A 17,410-nucleotide genomic window follows, 5' to 3' on the forward strand; every position below is an offset into this window, starting at 1 on the left:
TGTGTATGACCTGTATACACCATACACTACAGTCTATATACCGCACACGATGTGTATGACCTGTATACACCATACCCTACAGTCTATATACCGCACACGATGTGTATGACCTGTATACACCATACCCTACAGTCTATATACCGCACACGATGTGTATGACTTGTATACACCATACACTACAGTCTATATACCGCACACGATGTGAATGACCTGTATACCCATACACTACAGTCTATATACCGCACACGATGTGTATGACCTGTATACACCATACATTACAGTTTATATACCGCACACGATGTGTATGACCTGTATACACCATACGCTACACTCTATATACCGCACATGATGTGTATGACCTGTATACACCATACACTAGTTTATATACCGCACACGAAGTGTATGACCTGTATACACCATACGCTACACTCTATATACCGCACATGATGTGTATGACCTGTATACAGCATACACTACAGTCTATATACCGCACACGATGTGTATGACCTATATACACCATACACTACACTCTATATGCCACACACGATGTGTATGACCTGTATACACCATACACTACACTCTATATGCCACACACGATGTGTATGACCTGTATACACCATACACTACAGTCTATATACTGCACACGATGTGTATGACCTGTATACACCATACACTACACTCTATATGCCACACACGATGTGTATGACCTGTATACACCATACACTACAGTCTATATACCGCACACGATGTGTATGACCTGTATACACCATACACTACAGTCTATATACTGCACACAATGTGTGTGACCTGTATACACCATACACTCCACTCTATATACCGCACACGATGTGTATGACCTGTATACACCATACGCTACAGTCTATATACCACACACGATGTGTATGACCTGTATACACCATACACTACAGTCTATATACCGCACACGATGTGTATGACCTGTATACACCATACACTACAGTCTATATACCGCACACGATGTGTATGACCTGTATACACCATACCCTACAGTCTATATACTGCACACAATGTGTATGACCTGTATACACCATACACTCCACTCTATATACCACACACAATGTGTATGACCTGTATACACCATACGCTACAGTCTATATACCGCACACGATGTGTATGACCTGTATACACCATACACTACAGTCTATATACCGCACACGATGTGTATGACCTGTATACACCATACACTACAGTCTATATACTGCACACAATGTGTATGACCTGTATACACCATACACTACAGTCTATATACTGCACACGATGTGTATGACCTGTATACACCATACACTACACTCTATATACCGCACACGATGTGTATGACCTGTATACACCATACACTACAGTCTATATACCGCACACGATGTGTATGACCTGTATACACCATACACTACAGTCTATATACTGCACACAATGTGTATGACCTGTATACACCATACACTACAGTCTATATACCGCACACGATGTGTATGACCTGTATACACCATACACTACACTCTATATACCGCACACGATGTGTATGACCTGTATACACCATACACTACACTCTATATACCACACACGATGTGTATGACCTGTATACACCATACGCTACAGTCTATATACCACACACGATGTGTATGACCTGTATACACCATACGCTACAGTCTATATACCGCACACGATGTGTATGACCTGTATACACCATACACTACAGTCTATATACCGCACACGATGTGTATGACCTGTATACACCATACCCTACAGTCTATATACCGCACACGATGTGTATGACCTGTATACACCATACCCTACAGTCTATATACCGCACACGATGTGTATGACTTGTATACACCATACACTACAGTCTATATACCGCACACGATGTGAATGACCTGTATACCCATACACTACAGTCTATATACCGCACACGATGTGTATGACCTGTATACACCATACACTACACTCTATATGCCACACACGATGTGTATGACCTGTATACACCATACACTAGTCTATATACCGCACACGATGTGTATGACCTGTATACACCATACACTACAGTCTATATACTGCACACAATGTGTATGACCTGTATACACCATACACTACAGTCTATATACCGCACACGATGTGTATGACCTGTATACACCATACACTACAGTCTATATACCGCACACGATGTGTATGACCAGTATAGACCATACACTACAGTCTATATACCGCACACGATGTGTATGACCTGTATACACCATACACTACAGTCTATATACCACACACGATATGCATGACCTGTATACACCATACACTACACTCTATATACCGCACACGATGTGTATGACCTGTATACATCATACACTCCACTCTATATACCGCACGCGATGTGTATGACCTGTATACACCATACACTACAGTCTATATACCGCACACGATGTGTATGACCTGTATACACCATACACTACAGTCTATATACCGCACACGATGTGTATGACCTGTATACACCATACACTACAGTCTATATACCGCACACGATATGTATGACCTGTATACACCATACACTACACTCTATATACCGCACACGATGTGTATGACCTGTATACATCATACACTCCACTCTATATACCGCACGCGATGTGTATGACCTGTATACACCATACACTACAGTCTATATACCGCACACGATGTGTATGACCTGTATACACCATACACTACAGTCTATATACCACACACGATGTGTATGACCTGTATACACCATACACTACAGTCTATATACCGCACACGATGTGTATGACCTGTATACACCATACACTACAGTCTATATACCGCACACGATGTGTATGACCTGTATACACCATACACTACAGTCTATATACCGCACACGATGTGTATGACCTGTATACACCATACACTACAGTCTATATACCGCATACGATGTGTATGACCTGTATACACCATACACTACAGTCTATATACCACACACGATGTGTATGACCTGTATACACCATACACTACAGTCTATATACCGCACACGATGTGTATGACCTGTATACATCATACACTACACTCTATATACCACACACGATGTGTATGACCTGTATACACCATACACTACAGTCTATATACCGCACACGATGTGTATGACCTGTATACACCATACACTACAGTCTATATACCGCACACGATGTGTATGACCTGTATACACCATACACTACAGTCTATATACACCACACGATGTGTATGACCTGTATACACCATACACTCCACTCTATATACCGCACACGATGTGTATGACCTGTATACACCATACACTACAGTCTATATACCGCACACGATGTGTATGACCTGTATACACCATACACTACAGTCTATATACCGCACACGATGTGTATGACCTGTATACACCATACACTACAGTCTATATACCGCACACGATGTGTATGACCTGTATACACCATACACTACAGTCTATATACACCACACGATGTGTATGACCTGTATACACCATACACTCCACTCTATATACCGCACACGATGTGTATGACCTGTATACACCATACACTACAGTCTATATACCGCACACGATGTGTATGACCTGTATACACCATACACTACAGTCTATATACTGCACACGATGTGTATGACCTGTATACACCATACACTACAGTCTATATACCGCACACGATGTGTATGACCTGTATACACCATACACTACAGTCTATATACCGCACACGATGTGTATGACCTGTATACACCATACACTACAGTCTATATACCGCACACGATGTGTATGACCTGTATACACCATACACTACAGTCTATATACCGCACACGATGTGTATGACCTGTATACACCATACACTACAGTCTATATACACCACACGATGTGTATGACCTGTATACACCATACACTCCACTCTATATACCGCACACGATGTGTATGACCTGTATACATCATACACTACACTCTATAAACCACACATGATGTGTATGACCTGTATACACCATACACTACAGTCTATATACCACACACGATGTGTATGACCTGTATACACCATACACTACAGTCTATATACCGCACACGATGTGTATGACCTGTATACACCATACACTACAGTCTATATACCGCATACGATGTGTATGACCTGTATACACCATACACTACAGTCTATATACCGCACACGATGTGTATGACCTGTATACATCATACACTACACTCTATATACCACACACGATGTGTATGACCTGTATACACCATACACTACAGTCTATATACCGCACACGATGTGTATGACCTGTATACACCATACACTACAGTCTATATACCGCACACGATGTGTATGACCTGTATACACCATACACTACAGTCTATATACCGCACACGATGTGTATGACCTGTATACACCATACACTACAGTCTATATACCGCACACGATGTGTATGACCTGTATACACCATACACTACAGTCTATATACACCACACGATGTGTATGACCTGTATACACCATACACTCCACTCTATATACCGCACACGATGTGTATGACCTGTATACATCATACACTACACTCTATAAACCACACACGATGTGTATGACCTGTATACACCATACACTACAGTCTATATACCGCACACGATGTGTATGACCTGTATACACCATACACTACAGTCTATATACCACACACGATATGCATGACCTGTATACACCATACACTACAGTATATATACCGCACACGATGTGTATGACCTGTATACACCATTGTGACGGGGGTATTCTCCAGAGCAAGGAGGGACAACAGGCCTGGGAACGATCCAACAGATTTATTGACCAGAAAACAGGAACAACACGAAGGTAATTTGCAGAGTCCCAAAATAAGTCCACAGGAAACTGATTCGGGGGCACCTCCCGACAATCCTTGTGCCAGATCACAAAACCATAGTCCTTTAAGAGTCCCAGAAATCCACCACGATCACACAGAGGCCGAGGCTTCCTCAGACAGCCTCGTCCTTCTCTTTCAGCATCCAACTCACATCTGCTGGGTCACACATAAGTCCATTGTCTTGGGCTCCTGGGATCAGCCCAAGTGTAGGGGAGTAGAAGTTCCCACCTCCTAGTCAATGGTTTGGTCCATCGCACGGCTCCGAGGTGTCTACGAGGATGTGTATTGTGAGTCCTCCCCCTGCTGAGGAGAACAATGGTGATTCCCCTAGCTGTGTTGACCCAAGCCTGAATTCAATTATGGTCTAGATACACAAGTCTTGTGGAAAGGAGACAGGTTACTTACATAATTACATTATAGTCCAAGAGACACAGGCAATGGGGAAAGGAAACATATTGTTACAGGTATACACAAGACATTGCAAAGTATTGGGGAAAAATACATATCATGACAATCCCTTCCCCTCCTAATTTGTGTACGTACTAGGGACCTCTACAGGTCACTGGTTAAGTACACACAGGCATGGCGTAACTTTCATGTGGCTTCATGCAGCCACGAATTGGCATCGTAGCTTTCCCACATCATTGCCCAGGAGAACAGCTGCAGGCAGACCACCCATCACCCCAACCAAACATCGCCTGACCCCAAAACCAAAGTTCAGATCCACAGTGGCTGTGGGAATAGTCCTCCATTGTCCACCAGCCAGTTCAATGACAATCCCAGGTCCTCTATGGATTGCCTCAGGCCGAACCACTCGGGGATCAGCCAGCGTGAGGAAAGCCCCTGAGTCACAAAATCCAACAAGTCTTTGTCCATCCAACACGACCTCCTGCAAGTGCTTACCTCGATGAGCAGAAGTCGTCATAGCTGCGGGTCGCAAACCATAAACTCCTAGTGGTGCAACATGGGTGGGTGAGGCACTTGGCCAGTCCTCACGTAGTGGTGACACGTCTTCCTCCATGGCACTTGGCTGTACATAATTAATAATATGATTGGGTACAGGATCAATCCTCATTTGAACAGCTGGGCAGGAGGCTTGCAGATGCCCCGGCTGCCCACATCGATAGCATCTGTGCTGTGTCTCACTCCATCCAATGCGTCCTCTTGGGCGAGGAGTAAGGGAACCTGCCGGTCGGCTCCCACCTGAAGGTGCTGTAGGGGTTTGAGGACGACTCCTCCATGGGCTGGTTGGACATGAGGCCTGCAGATGCCCCGGATGCCCACAACCATAACACCTGCGCTCTGCTACTTCCTCTCCTCGTCGTATTCCAGAAGACGCAGTAGAAGCAACAGGAGGCACATTAACACAGGTATCAACACGAGGTGGTGGCTCAGAGAAACGGGGAACAATGGGGACAGAAGAACTGGGGGCCACCGGTGTGGTGGAGCTGGTAGGCCTCTCTCCATCCTCCAACAGAACTCTCCACTGAGGCTTGATGGTCAGAGCCTCGTCAGCGAGAGATGCTGCTTCTTCCACTGTAGCAGGTTTCCTCTCACGCACCCATTCCCTGATCTCAGCGGGGCACTGGGCAAAAAATTGTTCTTTTAGGATAACCTGGAGACAGGTGTTCCAGGTTAAGGCCTCCTCTGCCTCCAGCCAGCGATTACATATTTGTTTGAGTCTGTGGGCATACATCTTGAAAGACACTTCCTCATTACAGGCTAAAGTACGAAACTGGGTCCTGTAAGTGTCTGGGGTCACAGCATAATGTTCTAGAACAGTCCGTTTAATCTCTGCATACTCACAGTTCCACCGAGGGTCCATAGCTCTATAGGCTGCGGCAGCTCCACCCTCTAAGAGCCCCACAAGATGTCGGACGCGCTCCCTTTCCGGGACTTCCATTAATCGACACTGATGCTCAAAGTCCAGGAAGAAGCCCTCAATGTCACCGGAAGCCTCATTAAACGGCTTGAAGTCTTTGCGGGACACTCTGGGGAGTTCCCTCATGGGGGATGCTGTGGGTACAGTCTGTCTGGAGCTTCTCGCTGCCTCCAAAGCGATCTCCCTCTCCAGCATTGCCCTCTCCTCCATCCTGCGCTGCCTCTCCTTGGCTGTGCGCATGACCTCCTTCTTATCTTCTATGGTAGCCTCTTCTCCCAGCAAGGCCATCTCCTCCTCGTACCACACAACCCACTGACTTTTTTGGGTATTTACCTCCGACTGCCGCCTTTCCTCTCTTTGCTGTGAGGATCCTTCCTCAGCATCATCTTGCAGGCGAACTGCTTCCAAAGCTTCAATCAGCTGCTCCTTGGAGAGTCCCTTGCAGCTGACTCCCAGTTCACGGGCCTTTGTTTGTAGGTTCTTTGCAGTCCAGTTCTTGTACTCTGAGTCTCTGGTTCCAGAAGTTGATGGGCCGTTGTCCTCCATTTCTTCTGCTCTGATCCCACCGCTGCCAACCAGTTTGTGACGGGAGTATTCTCCAGAGCAAGGAGGGACAACAGGCCTGGGAACGATCCAACAGATTTATTGACCAGAAAACAGGAACAACACGAAGGTAATTTGCAGAGTCCCAAAATAAGTCCACAGGAAACTGATTCGGGGGCACCTCCCGACAATCCTTGTGCCAGATCACAAAACCATAGTCCTTTAAGAGTCCCAGAAATCCACCACGATCACACAGAGGCTGAGGCTTCCTCAGACAGCCTCATCCTTCTCTTTTAGCATCCAACTCACATCTGCTGGGTCACACATAAGTCCATTGTCTTGGGCTCCTGGGATCAGCCCAAGTGTAGGGGAGTAGAAGTTCCCACCTCCTAGTCAATGGTTTGGTCCATCGCACTGCTCCGAGGTGTCTACAAGGATGTGTATTGTGAGTCCTCCCCCTGCTGAGGAGAACAATGGTGATTCCCCTAGCTGTGTTGACCCAAGCCTGAATTCAATTATGGTCTAGATACACAAGTCTTGTGGAAAGGAGACAGGTTACTTACATAATTACATTATAGTCCCAGAGACACAGGCATTGGGGAAAGGAAACATATTGTTACAGGTATACACAAGACATTGCAAAGTATTGGGGAAAAATACATATCATGACAGAGATGACCAGGTGGCCGCCTTACATATCTGATCAATTGACACTCCAGATCTTTCTGCCCAAGATGATGCCATGGCACGAGTGGAATGCGCCCTCAGGTTCTGCGGAGCCGGACCTCCACCTGCTGTGTAGGCAAGAGAGATAGCCTCCCTAATCCACCTTGCTAATGTGCGTTTCGATACCCTATATCTAATGCCTGAAGTTTTTGCTCCTTAGGGTTGGTCGGATTAGGGAGGAAGGAAGGTAGAACTATCTCTTGTGTCCTGTGAAATTGTGATGCTACCTTGGGAAGGTGTGCTGGATCTGGCCTCAGGATTACTCTATCCTGTAAGAACTCTGTGTAAGGGGGCAATCTGGAAAGTGCCTGTGTCGCTCACTCTACGTGCGGATGTTATCGCTACTAGAAACGCTGCCTTAAGAGATATAATCTTTAATGAGGCAGAATCCAAAGGTTCAAACGGACTTTCTGTCATGGCTGTAAGGACTAAGTTTAAGTCCCAAGGCACACATCTGTCTTTGTGTATGGGTCTCGATCTAGCCGCTGCTTTGATGAACCTTGCTACCCAATAGTTATTGGCAATATCACATGCAAACAAGGCTCCTAAGGCTGAAACCTGTACTTTTAATGTACTTGTGGAGAGACCCAATTCGAGACCCCTCTGGAGAAACTCCAGAATCTGTTTCGTGGGAATTCCGTCTCTGACATCAAACTGAAAGGTGGACAGGAATCGCTTCCAGGTCCTAGCATAGATGTTAGTGGTAGTTAGTTTTCTGCTTTTTAGGAGGGTATCAATTAAATTCTTGGAGAACCCTCTATCCTTTAATAGTGTCCTCTCAAACACCACCCCGTGGAGTCCCGCTACTTGCGGATGGCTGACTGGCCCCTGGTAGAGCAGATCCGGAAGGTTTGGCAGTACCCAGGGATCGCATACCGACATGGTCCTCAACCATGCGAACCAGGTCCTCCTGGGCCAAAAGGGGGCAATTAATATGACTCTTGCCCGATCTTACCTGATCTTCCTTACTACGAGAGGTAGAAGATTTAATGGTGGGAAGGCGTATGCCAGAGAAAAGTTCCATCTTATCAGGAGGGCATCCACTGCCAGTGGATTTTCCCTGGGATTCAGAGAGCAGAACGATTTTTCTTTTCTGTTTTCTCTGGTGGCAAAGAGGTCCACCTCTGGCTGACCCCATCTGCTGACAATCTGGGGGTAAATATCCCTGTTCAAAGCCCATTCTCCTTGCTTTAGAGCCTTGCGGCTTAGAAAGTCTGCCTTCACGTTGTCTTTTCCTCTGATGTGGAGGGCTGTTAAAGATAGAAAACTTTCCTCTGCTATCTGAAGGAGACGTTCTGTTATCCGCATCAGGGCGTTGGAACGGGTTCCACCTTGGTGGTTGACATATGCTACCGCTACCTGGTTGTCCGAGAGTATCCTCACGTGATGGCCCTGTAGGTACATAATGAGTTTTTTGACTGCCCGCTCTATCGCCAATAGCTCTCTCTGGTTGGATGAGATCTCAGCATCAGAATCCCAATGTCCCTGTACCACTATGTTCCCCATATGGGCCCCCCAACCGAAGGGACTAGCGTCTGTGGTTATAATACGGGTTATCTGCGTTACCCAGGGCACCCCTGAGGCTAGGTTCTTGTCATCGAGCCACCTTCTAAGCGACGTAACAGCTGAGGGGATTAGCAACACTCGACCCTGTAAGGAGCCTCCCAAGGCCCTGCTATTAACCAGGACGTCCTTCTGAAGGGCTCTAGTATGGAATTGTGCCCACCTGACTGCTGGGATGCATGAGGTTAGAGAGCCTAACAGGGACATGGCCTGTCTGAGGGTCATAGAAGGATTATCAATCGCCCGAAGAACCTGCTGCTGTATCTTTTGCAATTTATCCAATGGTAATAGACACTGCTGAGTTTCTGAATTTAATAGTAAGCCTAGAAACTTCTGTATCTTTAAGGGCTGGAGTCGGGATTTTTCGTAGTTTAATATCCACCCAAGGTTTTCTAACCTTGATTTAGCTTTTTCTATCTGGGATATACAATGGCCCACTGATTTTCCCACAATCAAAAAATCATCTAAATATGGAACAATTAAGATGTCCACTTCACGTAAATGAGCCATAACCTCGGCCACTATTTTTGTAAATACCCGGGGTGCTGCTGAGAGACCAAAGGGAAGGGCTCTATACTGATAATGACGGACTGTGCCGTCTACTGAAACTGCCACTCTCAGGTACTGCTGGAAATCTGCATGGATAGGTACATGATAGTACGCATCTTTCAAATCTATGACTGCCATAAAACACCCTTTAAACAATATTTTTATTGTTGTATTGATGGACTCCATCTTAAAAGTACGATTAACCAAAAACTTATTAAGGAAACGTAGATTAATAATCGTCCTAAATGTCTTATCAGGTTTTTGGATCAGGAATAAGGGAGAGTAGAACCCTCTTCCTCTCTCAGAATCTGGAACCTCTATCAGGACGTTTTTCTGGCAAAGGCTTAAGACCTCCGCTTCTAAAGCTGCTTGTTCGAGGGGTGAAGATCTTAAAGGAGTTGGTTTAAAGGTATCCCGCGGGACCTGGGTAAACTCCAATCTAAGCCCGGTGGATATTACCTTGCGCACCCAGTCACTATTTGTAATCTGTAACCATGCCGGGAGGAAGGATGACAGTCTACCCCCCACGGGAATTACTAGTCATTGATTCTGTCTCTTTTGATCTCTCGAGGAGCGTCTGAACATGTAGCCCGTACCTCTTCTCCTTCTATCTTCCCATCTGGGACGGTCTCTAATAGGCGAAGAATTGCGCCTTCTTCCCTGACCGAATCTCCGTCTACCAAATGGACGTCGGTAGGACGCAGACCAGAGATTTGGGAATTTTTTCTTGTCGTCCCCAGCTTTCTCAAGCAGTTCGTCCAGGGCTGCGCCGAACAAATATTCACCTTCACACGGAATAGCACAGAGCTTCGCCCTGGACTGAATGTCCCCCTGCCAGCACTTCAGCCACAGGGCTCTATGAGCCGCATTAGAAAGACTTGCTGCCCTGGCGGCCATTCTTACTGCATCCGCTGAGGCATCTGCTAAGAATGCTGCTCCCTCTTGGATTGTTGGTAGGGCCCCAAGAATTGTTTGCCTCGATGTACCCTGTTTTAATTGTGACTCTAACTGGTCCAACCAGACCATCATGGACCTGGCCGTGCATGTTGATGCCACTGCTGGTCTTAAGGACCCGGCAGCCATTTCCCAGGTATTCTTAAGGAAGGTATCTGCCCTCCTGTCTAGGGGATCTTTAAGGGATCCCATGTCCTCAAAGGGTAGCGAGGATCTTTTCGATGCCTTCGCAATGGCTGCATCTAATTTGGGGGCCTTGTCCCAAGTATTCACTGCCGGATCGTCGAAGGGATATCTGCGTTTGAGGGCTGGTGGTAGTGACCCTCTCTTATCCGGTTTTTTCCACTCTCTGTGGATCAGATCCTGGATTTTCTGATTTAATGGGAAGACTCTACGCTTCCTCTGCTCCAGGCCCCCGAACATGACATCCTGCATGGATAACTGGGGCTTAGGCTCCTCTACTTCCATTGTCCCTCTGACTGCTTTGACCAGCTTGTCTACTCGGTCAAGTGGCAGACAAAACCGCCCAGATTCCTCTTCTCCTGAGGAGGACGAGGGAGATGAAGCCTGGGAGTCTCTACTTCTCCTCCATTCTGCCGAGGAATCGGACTCCACCGGGACCCCGCCCCTTAGACTTTCCGGCTGGGACAAAGACTTTAGGGTTTCCTTCATTTCTGCCCTGACTATGTCCCTTAAACTCGCCGCTACCGCGGGCGACTCTTCCACCACTGTCTGCTGAATACAGGGGGGCACAATTTTTTGGGGCATGAGTCAGGTAATGGGCATGCACAGAGTGCGCATTCCCTGTGTTTAGTTTTACTTGTAGCCTTCTTCCCCTAGAATAAAACACAGAAGGGGGGTCCCGTCACTGAGTGAACTTTCACGAAGATCACTTACCAGTGCCACAATCAAGTACCGGAGAATGAGGGGGATTCTTCTCAGTCGATGCTCCTGTCTGCCTAGAGGAGCTTTTATGACTGGATTGGTCACTTCGTCCCGCACGTTCCTTACGGTCACGGGATTCTTTCTTTTTCTGCTTGACCTGCCGAAGGTCATCCAGGGGCGGCAGTGATGTTTGTCGCTGCTGCCGCCGTTGCTGCTGCTGCCGCTGCTGCTGCCGTTGCTGCTGCCGCTGCTGCTGCTGCTCCTGATCGCTCTCCATTACTGTTCGCAATAATGTGGCCAAGGCCAGGGTCCTGCCTATATACCCCTCCTCCGGACAGCATTATTCCTGCCGCGCTCCTCCCCACTTAATAGGGCTCCCTTCCCCAGCTGGCGCCGCACCTGGCCGGAGAGCCGACGCTTATCGGCGTTTTCGATGGGCGCCGCCATCTTGGTTTTCTCGCGCCTGCGCAGTGGCGCCGCTGACCCGGAAGCGCATCCTCCGCCCGCCCCCTGACGTCACCGCGACCCCGACGTGACCGGAAGTCACGCGGGACGCCCGGGCACTCCGGAATGTAGCGCTCCCCGGTCTCAGCACCCCGCAGCCGCGCCGGCCCCCGATACCACCGCACTTGCGCCGCCAGAGCCAGGAGCCCCCGGGGGGGCATACTCACTGGCGGCGGCCTTACGCTGGAGACGGACCTCCTCCGGACGCCGCTCCCTGCTGCATACGCCACCGCCGTGCCACCCATCCTGGGCCACCGTGGCGTCCTCCAGGAGTTCCGGTAGGAGACCCCCTCGCTACCTGTATCAGCCGGCCGGCCTGGGATCCGGTTCTCTGTAGGATCCCGTCCCCTCAGGAACAGGAAACCAAACTGATGCGTGGGAGAGGTGCCACCCTTTTTGTATCTGTAGGTTTCCTGTTCCTAAAGGGCGGATCCCCTCTCTCGTGGTGCTGTCATGGGAGTCCGAATAAATAAACATTTTTCAAGTTTAGCAAACAGACAGTTCTCCCTGAGCCTTTGGAGAACTGCCCGAACATGACCAATGTGAGTCTGTTTATCAGGCGAGTAGATTAAAATGTCATCCAAATACACCACCATAAAACGTCCAATCAAATCAGAGAACACATGATTTATGAAATTTTGGAAGACTGCTGGAGCGTTGGTCAGGCCGAAGGGCATGACCAAATTTTCAAACAACCCTTCAGTAGTGAGAAAAGCGGTCTTCCATTCATCTCCGTCCCGGACTCGGATAAGGTTATACGCTCCCCGTAGGTCTAATTTCGAAAACCACTTAGCTCCGGACAACTGATTGTATAAATCAGGAATAAGTGGAAGGGGATAAGTATTCCTCACAGTTATTTTATTTAACTCACGAAAATCGAGGCATGGGCGCAAACCACCGTCTTTTTTTTTACAAAAAAGAACCCTGCCGCCACAGGAGAAACAGAAGGACGAATATGTCCCTTACGGAGGCTCTCAGAAATATATTCCTTCATCGCAGCCCGTTCCGGACCCGAGAGGTTATACAAGCGGGCTTTGGGCAATTTAGCACCTGGAACCAGGTCAATGGCACAATCAAATGGGCGGTGTGGTGGTAAAACCTCAGCCTCTTTTTCGGAGAAAACGTCAGTATAATCTATCAGGCACTCCGGAATGCCTTCTAGACCCACGGACGACACAGACACAGAAACAAGACATTTCTCAGAGCAATAGGGACCCCATTTAACAATATCCCGAGATTCCCAATTAATCACAGGATTATGCAGCTGTAACCAGGGGAACCCCAACACCAGTCCCGCAGGCAGGTTGTTCATTACAAAACATGAAATACGTTCCTGGTGTAAGGAACTCACTTTAAGGAGAAACTCTTCAGTACAAAACACAATGTCATTCTTAACCAGTGGTGTTTTGTCAATAGCAACAAGGTGAATCGGAGTCTCCAACCTAACTGTCCCTAACTTACACCTGGCCACCAAGTCAGAGTCAATAAAGTTCAATGATGAACCGCAATCCACGAAGGCAGTTGTGGATGTGGAGACACCCCCACAACAAAGTTCCACTTGAAATGACATTTTAGAAAATGAAGAAAAGGGTACCTGAGAGCCTGGGTGACCTCCACGATAATCACCCGGGCTCAGTCGCTTGTTGGTTAGTGGCCGGGAGGGGCAATCCTTTTTCCCATGTCCAGACTCGCCACTGTGAACACAGCATTTTCTCACATGCCGTTGTCTCCTTTCTTCCTCCTTAAGGTTGATGGTTCCCATCTCCGTGATTTTCAATGAAGAACTGGCTCCCCTTCCTTGGGAGAATAATGATGTCTCGATTTGTATCACTCCCCTTGCCCGTAACCTGCGATCCATTCGGACGGCCTGTGTCATAGCTTCCTCCAGGGCATCAGGTGGGGGGTGGAGAGCCAAGGCGTCTTTCAGATGCTCAGACAGGCCTCTACGGAACAACCCCCGGAGAGCGGCGTCGTTCCAGAAGACCTCAGCAGCCCAGCGTCTGAACTCTGAGCAAAACCACTCGGCTGAGTGTTTCCCCTGGCAAACATTCATCAGCCTGTCCTCAGCCATATGCACTCGATCAGGCTCATCATTAATATGCCCCAGGGCCTCAAAAAATGCATCCACAGTCATACGCTCAGGGGCCGTGGTAGGAAGGGAGAAAGCCCAAGCTTGGGGGGCTCCCCTTAACAGAGACATAATGACCCCCACTCTCTGACTTTCATCCCCAGAAGAGTGTGGTCTTAAGGAAAAAAAAAGCTTACAGCCCTCCTTGAAAACTCTGAAGTCATTTTTATCTCCATAAAAGGTATCTGGTAACTTCACTGGAGACTCAGGGGAAATTAATGTAACATCCCGAGCCCCCCATGAAAGAACTCCCTGCACAGTGTCGGCGATCAGCTGCTGAGACTGAGCCAGGACTCTTTGTTCTCCAAAGAGTTTCTGAGACATCTGCGTCAGATGCTTAACCTGCTCAGAAAGAGTGTGCATAGGATCCATCACACACACAGGTGAATTCGAGCAGAGAAAAAAAAATGGTATGGGTCAGTTATAATGTCAGAGACACCGCACTGCACTTGCTCATAGAGCCAGTGCGCGTGTCCTGAGTACAGAAGCAGTGCTAAAAGTTACCTGTGGAGCAGGGCAGCAGAGGTGACCAGGCGTGCTTCAGGCTAATAGTGTCAGGCTCCAGTCAGCGCTGGAAGGTAAAGAAACATAGGACCTGCAGACACTGAAACTGAATAATCTGCACGGGACCTATGGTCATGTGACTGCAAGGGGGCAGGGCTTAGCGTCCTGTATTCAGATAGGACAGGACACCATACAACAACTCAGAGTCAGGCAAAACAGAGGTCACAGCAGTACGGGCAAACGAGGTACAGGAGGGACAAACAGACGGGTAGTCAGACAGAGCCAAAGGTCATACACAAGAGGGCGACGTGGTACCAAGGGGACAAGCAGAGAGAAGTCGGGTCACAAGCAGAGAGTCATACACGAGAGGTAGCGCAGTACAAGAGGGTCAGGCAGAACTCGTAACAGGGACAGAACCAGGTCACAACCGAACAAGCAAGCAAGATATCAGGCACAAGGCACACGTACGCACAAGGTCAACTAACTCAGCCGAGGGCAGGAGTATAACTGACACCGGACCCAGGTCCAGTGAGCACTAAATAGTCTCCTGCTGCCAGAGAGAGGCAGCACAATTAACCCATAGTCTAACCAGGACGGGTCAAAGCGAAATCCCGTCCTGGATCATTACATAGATTATGCGATATTCAAAGTCTTTGCAATTTTACATTGAGGAACATTTTTCTTAAATTGTTACACAATTTTTAGTCTCAGTTTGTTCACAGATTGGGGACCTCTGACCAACTTTGATTCTGAGAGACTCTGCCTCTCTTTTATGCTCCTTTTATAAATAGTCATGTGACTAAAATTAACCCTGCAGCTCTTTTACATTTGTATCACTTCCTTATTCCGCCTTTTGTTAACCCCATTCCAACTTTTTTGAGATGAGCTGATGCCATCATGTTGTAAAAGAGTTAGTGAAAAAGGGCAGGAAACTTTCCAGATAAAATACTAAGGGGGATGTTTCCCTTCTCCTCTATCGTGGTCCAATATTAACTATTATTAACATCGGTTACTTTTTTTTAAAATGAAATTGAAAAATGTCCAGTGTTCAACTTGTGATCTGTCCTATGTTCTACTGTAAATAAAATATCACAATAAGAAATTTCCAAATCATTGCATTCTTGCTTTCTTTACATTCTACACAGTGGCCCAGCTTTTTGGAAGTTAGGGTTCTATCTATCTACAGTTGTGCTCAATAATTTATATACCCCGGCAGAATTTTTGCTTTCTTGGCCTTTTTTTCATAGAATATGAATGATAACACCAAAACTTTTTCTCCACGCATAGTTAGTGGTTGGGTGAAGCCATTTATTGTCAAACTACTGTGCTTTCTGATAATTACAACCCAAAACATCCAAATGACCCTGATCACAGGGGTCCTTGAGAAAGCCACAATAGGCGAAACGTGCGTTGGAGCTAGAGATCTAGGGAGCCATTGATTACGGGTATTTATAATCCTTGCTTTACTTTCCATGCACTTTATATAGATTATTCCAGGATTATGTATGATTATTCTATTTAATCATGGCCCCTATATTTCTTATGTTATCACTATCTCTCTATACTATGGTACTCTATTATGTGTAAGTTTTTGCTGGTTCTCCTTTTGTTTTTTAAAAATTTTTTTTTGTTATGAATAAAGCTATTTTAAAGTCTCTATACCTTTGGACTTTTTGGTTTATTCACTTTTGTGAGTAGGTTTAAATCTTGATGCAGCGAGCGCGATGATGTCACTACATGGCACCCACTGCGCTGAGATGTGCGGCACTTCAGAACGCTTACTGCAGTGACCGGAGCAGCGAGGGGATCGAGGAGGAGAGGTGAGTATTATTATTTCTTTCATTTTTTTTAAATCAGTGAGAGCATTGTTGTGGCCATAATACCATATAGAGTACTATGGGGAGTGCAGTATACTGTGTGGAAGGCTATTGGGAGTGCAGTGTAATGTATGAAGGACTATGGGGAGTGCAGTATACTGTATGGAAGACTACGGGGAGTGCATTATACTGCATGGAGGACTATGGGGAGTGAAATATACTATATGGAGGACTATGGGGAGAGCACTGTACTTTATGGAGGACTATGTGGTGCTTTATACTATATGGAGGACTATGGGGAGTGCATTATACTGTGTGGATGACTAAGGGGAGTGCATTATACTACATGGAAGACTATGGTGAGTGCAGTATATTGTATGGCGGAATATGGTGCGTGCATTATACTGTGTGTAGGACTATGGGGAGTGCATTATACTATATGGAGGACTACGTGGTGCATTGTATTGT

This window comes from Dendrobates tinctorius, unplaced genomic scaffold (genome assembly GCF_039654945.1).
Source record: "Dendrobates tinctorius isolate UK_male_01 unplaced genomic scaffold, ASM3965494v1 ptg000120l, whole genome shotgun sequence".
In the NCBI taxonomy this organism is placed as follows: domain Eukaryota; kingdom Metazoa; phylum Chordata; class Amphibia; order Anura; family Dendrobatidae; genus Dendrobates; species Dendrobates tinctorius.